General features: G+C 30.4%; 1 protein-coding gene and 1 long non-coding RNA gene across 2 annotated transcripts in view; both read right to left on the reverse strand.

Annotated features, from left to right (window-relative positions):
* LOC132717237 (hemicentin-1-like) overlaps positions 1–14843 on the reverse strand; it is a 42991-nt gene that overhangs the window by 19516 nt on the left and 8632 nt on the right. The window lies entirely within an intron of this gene.
* LOC132717194 (uncharacterized) lies at positions 7791–8800 on the reverse strand. The gene is made up of 4 exons (XR_009623921.1): positions 8671–8800; positions 8438–8478; positions 8093–8137; positions 7791–7817 (listed from the first exon to the last, which is right to left on the reverse strand). It is a non-coding gene; the product is annotated as an uncharacterized LOC132717194 (long non-coding RNA).

A 14843-nucleotide genomic window follows, 5' to 3' on the forward strand; every position in this document is an offset into this window, starting at 1 on the left:
AGTAATCTAATGATCGATAGATGCATGGGTTCAAATCTTATCATAGGCAAGTCATTATTGAGCATGAATCTTTACACACATTGGTCAGTACTGGTTGCTTCCAGAAACATTAAGAAGTGTCTCTATAAGTTCCATTACAGTCGAACTAAGATAAATGTTGTATGAACCAAATAATACAAATCAAATACAAAATGTAAAAGCTAAAGGTTGCTACTATTTCTTTGTTTTTCATATAGTTTTTTGGTTGTTATTACAGGGTTAAACTTTCAAGTTGTATTCTTTTTAACTCAACAAAAAGTCAAAGCAATCTGTTTTACATTTATAAAAACAATACACCAAACAAATTATTTATAATTTACAATATCACATGAAAAACATTCATGACGAAAATACTTACCGGGACAAAGCATATTATTGCACAGTTTCGTTTCAGTTTCATTTCCTACACACATCAGACCTTGATACGCGGGAGCAGGGTTAGTGCAAGTTCGCTTTCGGATGTGAATGCCAACGTCACATGTGACATCACACGTAGACCATTCAGACCAATCAGCCCAGTTTCCGTCAACTTTTTTGTTTTGAAAAAAATATAGATTTTTTTAGATTTTTATTCAAGTAAATTCCAGAAGGTCATAGACCCATGAGGACAATATATTCACAAGTAATCAACATATTAAGTTACCTATGCGATACTTTCTAATGTTAATTAAGCTTAAGTATGGCTGTAGTTGAAAATTTGAAATGCACCTATAAAAAGTAGCTCTACTAGAAATTTGAAGTCTACTATCCCAATTCTGTAAAAATTGATCTTTAATTCTTTGCTGCACTAGATTCAAAAATACATTTGTGTTTCCAACAGTTTGAAAAAGCCATGCATCATAAAAACCAAGATTACTAAGTAAATTTCTTACAAGAGAACACCAGTTTTTGTGATTAGGATTATTGTCTATATCTTCTTTTAACATAAGGTACACTTTTCTAACATATTTATTATCATTTAGATTCACAATTTTTAACCAGAATTTAATTATGTTGAAATATCTTATATTTTGAAAAGAAAGCCTACCCAGTTCACCATAAATGAAATCGTTTTGAGTCGTTTTCTTAACACCTAACATATTTTTACAGAACTGCATGTGCAACCTTTCAATAGATTTCCCAGGTATAAAACCCCAAACCTCGGAACTATAATTAAGAATAGGAGAAACAAGTTTGTCAAAAAGTTCTAACCTATGTTTAACAGATATATCTGTAAATTTAAATAAATACTTATTCATTCTAAATATTGCCTTTGTGGCCTGTCCAGCAAGTGTACTTTGAGCTTCAGAGAAAGAACCACCGGTTGTAAAAACAATACCCAAGTAAGTGAACTTACTAACAATTTCAACAGGATTACCATTATAACTAAACGAAATATTACTTTGTAAACGGCCACCTTTGCGGAAAATCATGACTTCAGTTTTTTTCTGAATTAACAACAAGTTTCCACTTGCAACAATATTCGTATAAATGCATCTAAACTATTTTGTAATTCAATACAACTATTTGCAAATATAACAATATCATCTGCATATAAGATTATTAGATTAAAAACATTTTAAACATGTGAACATCGATGCCTCTTTAAAACCTTTATCAATAAATATATCTTCTAAATCATTAAGAAACATTGCGAAAAAGAAAGGGAGACAAAAACACTCGCCTTGTCGTACACCTAACATACATTGAAATTGCTCACTTATTTGGTTATAATATTTAACTCTAGATTTAACAGCTGAATACATAGATATAATGATGTTTAACATGTTTCCACGAATACCTAACTTAATCATTTTCAACCATAAATTATCTCTGACAACATAATCAAAGGCTTTACTAAAATCAATAAATGCACAAAAAAAAGTTGTTTCCCGTTATTTAACATATGACTAATAAGACCATGAAGTACAAAATATTATCTGTAGTACCCTTTTTGACCTAAACCCCGATTGCGCCTCAACATAAACACCGTATTTTTTCCGCCCATTCTGTTAACCTATTATTCAATATCCGCGTAAATAATTTCCCTAGGGTACTTAACAGTGTTATTCCTCTATAATTGCTTTTCATCGTTTATATTGCCTTTTTGTGTAACGGAAACAACATATCCCTCAGACCAACTGTCAGGAAAATAACCCGAAAGTAAATATTTTATTAAATAACGACAATAAGAAAGGTAATAATACATTTTTGCCATGTATAAAAGAATTCATTAATATATTTATCTGGTCCACTACTTTTATTTGATTGAAGTTGATTAATTGCTTTTTAAAATACAACCCTCCTGTATTTGGCCATTTAATTCTTGAAACATTATCTTAAATTCATTTTGCTCATATCTTTCAATAAAAAAACAGTACATCTTCATCAGGTTGGGAAAAATGATCATCGGGGTTATTGACTGATTCAAAATATTTCTTAAAAAACATCAACAGGTATATTCGGATTGTCTTACGCCAGCACATTTTTTCAACATATTCCAATATAACTTAACATTATTATGTTTGGCCTTGTTTAATTTTTCAGTCTCTCTTTTGTCATATTCGAGTTTACATTTTCTAACACAAGCCTTATATTGAGAATCTGGCTGCGACCGGATAGCTTTCCGGTTAAAATCTGACTTGTCCTTTCTAAAGAAAATTTTAACAAATTTGTAAAAATTTAATCTTTTTTCATAACATTCTTCAGTATACCATTTACAAACAAAAATTACTGTTTCACATCAAAAACAGAAATCAGATTCGTATTTTACCTCTTTCTTAACAAGGGAGAATGCAACCTCAGAAATAATATTCGAAAATTCATCGATACATAAATTTTTATCTCATTTTGCCGAGACAGAAAGTATTTACATGTTCATTAAAAACTGTGTAATTTTGACATAATATCAGCGGATGATAATCGTTTAATATAATTCTTCTTTTTTGTTCACAATGCCCACACAATATTTTAAAATTATCGCTTGCGGGTGACTCATGAATTTACAATATGTTACATCATTTAAAGCAACTAGGGCGAAAATCAAGTGAAAAAACAAAAAGGCAATTTTTTTAAAATAAAAAATTGGGTTTTTTAAAATTAAAATTTTTATACAAAGGAACAAATTTTTTTTGTGTTAAAAAATTTAAACCAAAAACAAATCATCCCTACTACCTTTCAAATTGTTTTAACTACCAAAATTTCTATTCCCGCTTCCCCCAAAAGACCAATTTAAAATAACGGGGACCTGGTTTTTTTTTAAAATAATATGAAAAAAAAAAAACCAATTTTCATTCAAATGGCCCCCTTTTTTCCTTTGAAAAACCCTTTAAACTTTAAAATCTGCAAAAATAGTATTCCGGGGGAAATGCCCTGTGTAAAAAATTTTTCATTTGCAAAAACCGGGTAGGTTTTTGAAAGTTAAGGGGATTTAAAAGTCCGCAGACCCTAAATTAAAACATTTTCAAAACTTAGAATATAAGGGTTTTAAAAAAGTCAGTTTAAAACGAAACAAAAAATATCGTTTCAAACATTGGGCTGTCGACTTTCTATTTTTAGGTAAAAACTAACAAAGACAAAATAAGTTCCCTTTTGTAAAAAAAATTTTTGAGGGGTTATTTTGATACAAAAATTAAAAATCATCCCCTTTTTTGAAATCTAAAGTTGGGCCCTTTGTTTAAAAATTGTTTCTATATAATTAATAATACCTCCCGACGCTCTTTTGCTATTTTCCCTTAAATTTTATTTTTTTATTTAATACAAAAAGTTTTAAAATTCTCTTTTCACCAAACCCATTCCTCGGATGTCCCGGTTTCTGTGAATAAACAAATCATGATTAAGAAAAAAGTCTTTTAAATTTTTTTAATTCAGGGTTTCAATTTGTCCTTTGTTTTCAGACCTTGAACATTTAACAATGCTAATCGTAAACGAGACCTTCTGGTTTGTTTCCTAATACAGAAGAATTATGCCTTTTGCCACGAGAAACCCGCTCATCTGTCGATTGACTTTGTTTTGATTGTAATTGAGTCATTCCTATTTATAGCATCTGGTAAAACCCGATCTTTTTCCGTGTAACACTTACACTTTGTCGCCTATATGGTATAGCGGAACTTGACCGCTTTTTTCTGACCTTGTGGTTGCACGTGCATTTCGAGACCGCCCACGCAACGGTGAACAACTGTTCTTTCACTGCAGTATTATCGTTCAATATTTGTTTACATGGCCGTATTTTCTGTGCAATCTACTACAGTTTTTTTTAAAAATGGGTATTTTCAGACAAGTCGTGATATGGAATTTTGTTCATATTTAAAAAACTGTGTTTGTGTCGTTATCTGGATGAAAAGAATTCGAAGATTCATGATCATGGGAATTGTTTTTCTCTGACTGTTTGACGTGACATGTTCGGATCTGTTTCTGAAACGATTTGATCATTTAGGAGGCTTATTGGTGTCACTTGAGGAGAAGTTTTTTTTCATAGGTTTTGCTGCGTAAAGGTGGTCAAACACTTTGTTGAATGTGTGTGAAGTAGACTGATCAGACTTTTGCATAACTTTTTGACTGGGGCGAATGTGCATACATGCAATTGGCAATTGTAGTTCCTTGATTCAAAGTTAAGGGAGAGAACTCAGTGTTTTGTGCAGGGATGAGATTGAGACTTTGTGGCGGAAGCAACATTGAAGGTATTGTTTGCATCGATTGTTGGAGGCGGGACACTAAAGTTTTGGATTAGTACTGTGACTATCAGCTACACTTAAGACGGCACTGTAACTAGGGCCCCTTTTATTGAAACATAGGGTGGATAAAGGGCCCTTTATTTCCCGGGATGTTTTTTTTACAACCCGGGTAAAACCCGGGGCCCTGTATGCCCATTGAACTGAATTAAATGTTTTTGCCCTTACATTTGAGGTTTTTTTTGAAACATTTCCCTGGGGAAATTTTAAAGGGGGGAGTGGCTTTGGGGCTTTTTCTGCGAAATTTGGTTTTTCCAATTTGTAAAATTTGGTTTTCACAGTGGTTTTCCGGTGGGGTTTCAATCTTTTTGGTTCTCATGGGAAAAAGTTTTTATTTCTTTGGGGGGTCCATCCTCCCATCACTCTTCCATCAAAATTTTTAAAATTTTTCCGGGGATAATTATCTTCACTTTTGAGGTTTGGGTTTTTTTGGTTTTTAAGCTGTTTTTTAAAAAAAGGGGGCCAGAGACGGGAAACGGGCCCCCTTGTATTTCACAGGGGGAAAATCATAGTCACTGAGAATTTAAAATTTTTTAAAAATGGGGGGAATTTCTCATTATGAGTTCTAAATTTTTGAAAGTTGAAAAAATTTACCCCTTTTTTTGGTCTTTTTTTGAAAAATGTTTGTGTAAAAATGGTTTTACCTAAGGCCCGTTGGGGCCCCCCTAAAGACACTCCCCTTTGGGGTTAATATTTTGAGAAAAAATTTTTTAGGAAAAATCCCCTTATGGGTCATCGAGCAATTTTTGTCTCTATTTTTTTTAATGAAACCTCTGAAAATCAGATTTTTTCTCCTGGAAAACCCCGCTTTCCAAATCAAATTGGCTTAAAATGAAAGGGGTTTTAGAAATTTTGTTTTGGGGAATTTGGGAAAAATTAACATTTTTACCCCCTCTTAAACGTTTCAAAGGGGGGGGCAAGGTTTTCCCTTGAAAAAACTTTCATCCCTTCCCTTTACAGTTTTAAATTTGTTTTACATCTAAATTGGGGCCTTTTGTTTCATCAAAAAAATATCCCAAACTTAAATTTTAACGAAACTTGCATTAAAATCAGTTTCCCTGAAATCAGGCGAAGCAAAAATTAAATTTTTTTTCTTGGCCAAAAATTTCAAAAATCTGTTTCTAACACTGGGCCCTTTACAAATACGATTTTTGAAAAAGCTTGACTCGCGTTGCATAAAAAAAGTTTTCCCCTATGTCATATCACAAACAAAGGGTAATATTTTTAATTAAAGAAAATAAAAAGAATAACTAATTTCGTTTAAATGTATAGGGAAAAAATCTATTTACCCTATTGTAAAGTTTATAAACTGATTTTCAACAGAAATTTTTAAAAGATATATAAAAATAAATAGAAACTTTCCCCATTTTTAAATTTTGAAAAAATAAAGGAAAAAATTTTTTTGCGCTGCGGGACCCGAGTTCCCTTTATTTAAAAATCATAATCTATATATTCCTATAAAAAACATTGAAAAAATAAAATTTTTGGTAAAATTTTTGTTATTGGTTAAAACAATTTTTCCCTTTAAAAGAAAAAATATTGTTTAACCCAATAGGGAAGACCCAAAAAAATTAGGACAAAAATATTCTTCGCCCCGGGGCACCTTTTTCCCCAAATGTTAAACAAAAACCCCTTTCATATGTGCGCAAATAATTTTTTAAAAGTCCCTCGAATTTCATTTTTGAGGCGAAAAGGGAAAAATTTTAAATTTAAAATCTAAAAAGGGTTTTGGGATATTTAATCCTGAAGATAATTTTAATTTGTGTTTAGCTATCAAAATACTGATTTAGCTGAAATAAGTAATATGAGAATTAAAGTGACAGTATGCTCTTCAAATGTATATGGTGAGTGAACCTATGAAAGTCAATTTTGCCATAATTCCTTTAATTTTATATCTTGCTTTGCATGAACGATAAATAACTCGCGTGACCCAAGGAAATTATATAAATATATATCTGAATTACATGTAACGTTCAATTTATAAAACGATCGGGACCGTCTTTATATGTTTTAGGGAGATTTATATTATATCCTAAACAATTTCAACTGTTGGTCAATCGCTGTTAAAATAGTCAATCATTTGAAAAATATAGTCAAGTCAGTTCAATTTGGTTAAAAAAATGGAGCACAATGTTTCTTTAAATGAAGCTACCTGTCGAGTGGGAGAAGAAAATGATCATTTACTTCCATAATTTCATTAATAATTATTTCAGCGTTAAAACATAGATACTTATGAATAGACTGTGTTTATCCTAAGTTTATCTCTGTTAACACTTAAACAAGAATAATTATGGAAACTCAGAGCTATCATTACTAAAATTTGACAGTCAATATTTCTTCATTAGATATATTAAATTTAAATACTCCATTAACTTAAAAATAATTGCTTTTACTTACGTTTTCTATTGCTGACATAATCGATTTTGTTTTAACATTTTGGTCTCTAACTACAAACCACTCGAAACATTGCTTCCACACTCTTTTCAACTATTGGTTTAACAATTGTAAATAAATTGGAATCGTACCACCAATTCTAAAGCAAAGTTCATTATTTCATATTTAATTAAATTGGAAACAAGTTAAGTTTTCATTATGGGAAAATGAATATTTTAGTAGTTTAATTGAAAATTCTGGAAAAATTTTATAAACATTTAAAAAAATTTGATTTAACTTAAAATTGCAAATTTTTAGCAAATAATGAAAACGGTTTTTAAAACATGAAAGTAATTTTTTCCCATTCTGTGATTTCCCAAAAGTAAACAACTTTGATGCCCCTTGATGGTTTTTCCCCCGTAAACCCGGAAAGGGAAAAAAAATTATATTTGAAAAAAATAAATATAGAATTTTTGAAAGGGAAAACCTTTAAAAACAATATCATAATGGAAAAAGGGTTGTTCCTCAAAAACAAGGGGAGCAGAATAATTTTTAAAAATTCTTAAAATTTTATTTTAACCTGAAAAACTTCTTTAGGGCCCCAAACCTTTTCCCGTTTGGTTTCACTTTCTGTAAAATTAGAAAAATCAATTTAGGGTCGGGCCAATATTTCACATGTGTAACATTCGTAAGAAGCTGTAAATGAATTATGAGGTACATTAAATATTGTAAGGAGATCATTATACAGACGGGAACATGAATTGTAATCATAACAAACAAGTATATGTAATTATGAGAAACAAAAAGAAACCTTATGTCCTTATAGCTCTTGACTGACTGTTCACATATAGAAAGTTAATTATGAATGGCATATTTGAATAATATGCTATATAAAAAAACAATATGTAAAAATAAAACAAAAAAGGCAAAAACGAAAACTAATTAAATAATATGTAAAACAAAGTACTGACCTGTTTCTGTGGCCAAGAAAGCAAAAATAAACAGTGCCAATCCGCCTACAATTAAAATATAATTTTGTAAATTGACTGTAATCAAAATCGTTTTTTTATTTATACACATCGTATAAGGTAACTATCAACTTGAATGTCAGTATTTTTAGGTAGTTTTTCTGCCATGGTGATAGTACTCCTAGTATAATGATGCTTTATGCATTTATAAATATAAATTGTTTTCATGATAAAAACTACTCATTCAATAAATTTATGATAAACAACACTTTATTCACACTCACACTATAATTACAATTCTCTTCTGGTGTTTATTACAATCGATACTGAATACAAACGTGTACTTACGAATAATCATTTTTATACACTGATTGCGATTGAATATCCCTCTGAAATAAGTCAATTAAAATACCAAGCATTTATAAATAAAAAAACAAATATTAACTAAAACTGCAAATAATTGTTAACATTATTACAAGTTTTTCATGTCAATATAAAAAGTAAGCTACATATCATCTACTAAATCATAAATGATCGAAGTAATTTTCATTAAAATAAGATATCTTTAAAAATGTACTTACAGTTCTTTTTCTTATCATAAGTCAAAAGAAACGTAAATGTTCCAAATATATAGCTCACTGTCAAACAAATGAGGCCAAAAGAATTTTTTTCTTGAAACATTGTGATAACTGTTACTTAATTACTATTTTTAATTAAACATTATTATATATAATATTCACAAATAACTTAAAGCTAGAACAAAAAACTGGTATATAATAAACGATATATCAGCTTACAAATAAAAATCAATAGATTGAAGTCCTCTATGTTATATCATTATTATTATTATTGTTTTGTGTTTATGTCAACGTCCTATTTCTTATATATGTTTGCATATCTTTTTTGCTCATGTTTTTTATGAATTATACAAACTGGGTGCTATTGTAAATGAATTGAAATTGGTTTAAAGTGAAATTAATTTCTTAATATACTTTATATTCGAATTGATGTTAATATGCAATCAACGGAAAGCAAACACTGTGCAAGTCAATCTACTGTTCTATCGAGCATATTTTCTATTCCCACGTGAAAATATAATCAAAATACAATATGCCACCAATTTGCTGTGCAGCTATCCTGGTGGTATCCCGCTGGGACTTATTTAGCCATCTATATAATTATATTATATTAAATGAGTCGCATTTGAGACTAGATTCCGGATTCTTGGGTTCCTGTTGAGAAATATACTCTCTTCATCTGTTAACATCAACATTTCTCATGTAAAGCAATTCTGAAACTAAATACATTAAACATCTAATTTTTCAGAATCTTGAAAGTGTTGTGTCACCGTTGAAATACCCACTTTCACTTTTTAAAAGTCCATTCTCCTGATAAGTAGTGCATCCGCCAAGAGAAAGAAAGCATACAAAATTTAAAGTTATCAGAAATCACACGAAACTTCAACACATGCAATAAATGCACTATTAAAACATGACCAATCAAACTATAAGCAGCAATGGGCCGTGTTTAATTACGTCCGGGGTGACACAGAAAATGGCCACTTTAAACTAGAACAATGACGTTGTAATTTTATTCTGAATTTTGAAAGATATTTCTATTTATATACATGTGTCATGATCAAAATCAAAAGTAAATTATATGTAATATTATTTACTAAGTTGACATGGTCTGCTCATAAGAAAAGTTATTACACATACATATTTTACATATTGATAGCTAAATACCGGTGATATTTTGTATGGATCAAATTCTAGGTAATAAGGAACTGATTAGTGTATCACCAATGAAAACAAATTATTTTATTTCCCTTTTCCTAGTTTAGTAAAACGTGATGTTTGGTTATTTACAATAAACATCACGCTATGAATTTACGCAATCGATTTAACCATCTGTTTTTAGGTAGATTTGTTATCACTGTATATTGTGTTCTTTTGTTTAAGAACGTAACTATGTTTGTGAAAAATACCACAGTATAACGATGGCAATAAACATGCTATTTTAGCCAAGATGTATTTGATAATTTATCCTAAAGTGTCAGTACTTGATGACAATGTCTTCTTAACATGAAAACTGCTGTTATATTTTTTGAGACAGACTGTGTTATTTTTGTTTTGTATCAGTAGAGGCATCTTAAAGTAATATCTATATTAACCTTAAAAACAGTACATTCCTATTATATATTTCAACCGAGTATTTAGGTTGACACTAAATTGCAAATATCATATATTCCCATTCTTTTTGGCATGTTTTACATAGTTTGAATGAGTTTGCGATAAGGAATGGTCTGTTCAAAAATTGCTTCAAACTGCCTCTTTGAACACAATTCATCAGTTGTTGATCAAACTCATCATTTCCATTGAAAAGCACAAGATAAATCAACAACAAGCATAGCAATGTAGATATATAAAATATAGAAAAATAATGGTGCTTAATAAGTCGCACTCCGTAAGTAGCGTTTCCTAATCAACTTTTTATAAGGCACTATTTCAAAGACTGCGAGTCAACCAAGATGCTTAAGATTTCTTTCTTTTCTCAGTTACATCATAGACTATCATGCATAAATATATAAATTATTTTTTAAACATCCTTCAGTTTTTCAAATAGCAGGTAAATTAACAAATATGTATATATGATGTAAAAAGAATTGCTGAAAACAGTATTACTTAGTTGTTTAGTGCAGTAGTACTTGTTATTGATATTCTCAATTTATTCAAATAAGATACTTCTTCCAATAGAGGATAAATTCACTTTTTTCGACTTTAACATCTGCAGAACACGAGGGCACATTTAAGCACAAGCCTGCAAGGGTAATTCATCAGACTTGTGTCTGCGAGAATATTCAAGTTTCGTAGGTTCTTATAGCCTGGGTTTGTCGATATTCATGTGCTTCTGTTCGGCAAACTGACTAGCAGTAACTAAACGACCATAGTTTTGCACAGATTCGGCGTTATTTTTGCACGATTCAGGGGTTAATTTCACATTCCTGCTTTACTTGATAAACATAAAAATAGTAAACAGGATTGCAATTCTTAACTTGTGACGTGCGAAACCAAGAAAGTACATTACAGAAATGTTGGTCAGCATGTGTAGTTGGGCGACTATATGATTTATTTTTTAAGTATATTTTAGTATATAAATTTGTGGTTTGGAATTCTTGCAGTTCAACTTTCGAAAAACTGAATGCCATTTTTATGCCCCAATAACCTAGGGATAAGGGGTTAGGGATGGGGGTCATGCAAACTGACAAAACAGTAGAATGTGCAGGCATTCGAGTACTATGGACACATTCCTAGTTTATCAATTAGATTTGTAATATGATATACGCACTGCTCGATAAAGGAATGAGTAACTCATTATGGCAACCAAGAGAATAATAATCGTGACAAAAAGTGTAAATGACATGCAACTTCTCATACAAAATCATTGCTCATAACGTTGCGTTATTCTGTGTCAAATAAACTTGTTGCCTTCATTTTTTTTCCTTATATAATAATTGTTATAATTTAAAGGATTTGTTTCACATATGAATGGCAACTTAAGCGAACAAGATATGTCGTTCCATTTGCCGTCATTTACCAATATCACAGCACACTCCATTATTACCATAGACTTAGCCCTTAAGGAAGCAAAATTGAATACGATGGTTAGAGGAAATTCGGAGTCAATTTATGAATGATACAAACGAAAAAATCATGCTAATAGATAAGTTAATAAACACATTCAATTTTATAATTAATAAGTAGTATTTAAGTATAGATAATCTTTTTTCTCTTCCTCGAAGTGATAATTGGTGCACTTTAAATAAAAATAAATGCATTTGTAAAATATATATCATTTTCTTAAAGAGAGACGAAGTTTGAGTTTTGGCAAGTATTTTTATCTAACTCAAAGTTTATAAAACAGATCATCCTAAAATTGCTTCATCAGAAGGCTTAAATACCATTGTTGCGTGCTTAAGTAATCCGCCACAAGCTTTTATTTCAAACACAGCCTCAAGACGGGAAAAAAGCTTTAAAACAATGATTTGATTTCAAATAGATACGATATAAAACAACATGTTTCAGAATATACAATAGAGAAGTTTACGTGCTGTGAGACATTACAATGCAGCAGGTCATGTTTAGGTAACAGGTTGTCAGTTGTCATCTTATTTTGTTTTTTCTATTTTGTATTCTATACTTTTTTGTATTTGATTTTTGGTATTCTATTTATTCCTTTTTTCTTCATTTTTGTTCTTTTTGTCAAAACAACAAAAATAGTTTTGCTCACAATTGTTTTTGTAAATTGAACAAAAGAAAAATATATCGACGTTAAAATCAGCTTCAAAAAAAAAATCCTTGACATTAGAATGAAAAACAACTACGTAAAACTTTATGGCGTGATTATTGTGATGCTAAATACAATGGAAAAAAAAAACAAAAGCAAAAAAAGGAAAAAAATAACAACAACAAAAAACACGTTTCATAGACTAGCAAAAGGCAATAAAACTAAAACTGTTTCTATAATATTTATCTGATATATCATTGAAATCAATGCTTAAATCTTTTAAAATGTCGATTTACAATTGAAATTTATATTTTTCAAATACCGATTTTTATTCAGTAACCCCTTTTGAAATTATATTGAAAGACAACCCGAATTGGCTCACATAGATCAATACACTTAGCAGAGAATTCAGGAGTGTTACAATAACACTAGAGTTTATTTGAATTATATAAATATAGAAATTCATTATTGGATAATCGTCACAGTGTCTGTTGTATGTTAACTGATTTCACATAAAGCTGCCCGGTAAGCTCAACAGGTAGAGTGTTGGACTGTGAATCGGGCGACCCCTGTTCGATTCCTGGACGATGCAGGTCATTTTCACCGTGACTGATCATGAAATCCTTTCTTCGTTCATTCGTACTGCACCTTTGCTCTGACATGTACAGGACTTACAAGCTCTGCAAAACGAGGACAACTATAGTACTTGTAAACTGTTTGACAGCAAGGTGAACTGTGATATGGTAAGTTCAATGTGGCTTACTGCCGTGATCTGGAGTGACAACTATCAACACCACGTTCACATGACGCATTGAAAATATCGTTAAGTGAATAATTCCATCAAATTCATGTGTGTACAATTCAATGCCCACATCCCCCAAAAAATGAATGAATAAATAAATAAAAAATAATAAAAAAACATGTTAATTAGACCATGCATTTATTTTTAAATTGTGATTTGTATTTATAAAAATTTCTTGGAATTGCAGAGACGGTAGCCTGGGATTCAGGCGTTAATATTTTTTTGCTTATTCATAACTTACGCGCTATTTCATACTCGATCGTCATAGATAACACAACATCTCTGGGCTTGATAGTATCGATTTGCCGAACAGAAGCACATAAAAAAATCGACAGACTGGAACCCAGGCTACAGAGACGGTATTGTTTGATTATATTAACCTGTCAATTGCATACTATTTATACGGTCTATGTACACAATATATCAATCCTCGATAATTTTTCGGTAGGTTTCGTGAGATGTACGCAATAAGATCTGATTTAACATTGAAATAAGTAAATATTGAACGGATATAGCACTATAGGCTAAACTTCGGGTTAATAATTTCGAAATGCCTTATGTGTTGTAAGATCGAGACCGCGTAGGTCAATTTTTTCTGTTTTTTGTTGTTGTTGCTTTTTTTTAGTGGGGGGTTCTCTGATCAAGGCAAATATTAATTAAAGTTCAATAATTCTTTCTTTGTTTATACATTACTTAATTTACATCAAAGTGTGGGATTAAATATTTCTGTTTTATTGATTGTTATCTAAATGATGTGACCTCTACAATATCTGTCAAATATCGGACATAGAAAAGACTCAATTATCAATACATGTATATATATATATATATATATCCGAGATCTTTAAGTACAATTTCTGAAAATCAAAATTAAATAACATCGTTGTTTCGTTGATAGGACTCTGAATGCTGTTATATAACGGAAAGCCGCTAAATGTCGCATCATTGCCGCTATTGGGCACATTTTCAAGAAATATTTCAAATATTGATAAGTGATGACAGATTGCTGCATTGATGACAAATATCTTAAATTTACCGATTACTACAGGAAGGTTATAGACATGTTTGGGATATATTTATATCATGCAAGGCCATTTTCATTGCTTAAGACTCAAGCTCATTGACTCGGGATACTTTAAGGTAATTTTGGACACATTTCATTAAGCATGTTTATGTCTAGGTGATTTGTTTTAATAATGCATATAATTATATATAAAATAAGGAAAAATAAAACAAATAGTTAAATTTAAAATGATAAAAAATAATAGAAAATAGGAATCCCTAAAAAAATCCAAACGGCAACATTGAAAACATTTGCAGCTCCTTTTATCACCTGTTACAGTTATAACAACTAAAGTGAAACTACCTAAGGGCCCCCGGGATCGGATGACAAAAAAAGGCATTTTGATTTTTCAAAGGTAAAGAAAAAAATTAACATGATTTTCTGTATTTTCCACGGGCACCGTAAAATAATCATTGGAAAAAAAAAGGGGTTTTAACAGTCTTTTGCTTTCTATGGAAATTTTTTTAAAAACTTATAAGGAGAAATAAAACTCTTATTTTTTCTTTGTATAGAAACCTTATTAGAAATTAGAGAGCTCAAATAAGATTTTATCTTATATTATTTTCAACTCCTAATTGAAATATTACTCATTTAAAACTCCT

Source organism: Ruditapes philippinarum, unplaced genomic scaffold, assembly GCF_026571515.1.
Source record: "Ruditapes philippinarum isolate M1 unplaced genomic scaffold, ASM2657151v2 ctg1915_1_1_1_1, whole genome shotgun sequence".
Taxonomy (NCBI): Eukaryota; Metazoa; Mollusca; class Bivalvia; order Venerida; family Veneridae; genus Ruditapes; species Ruditapes philippinarum.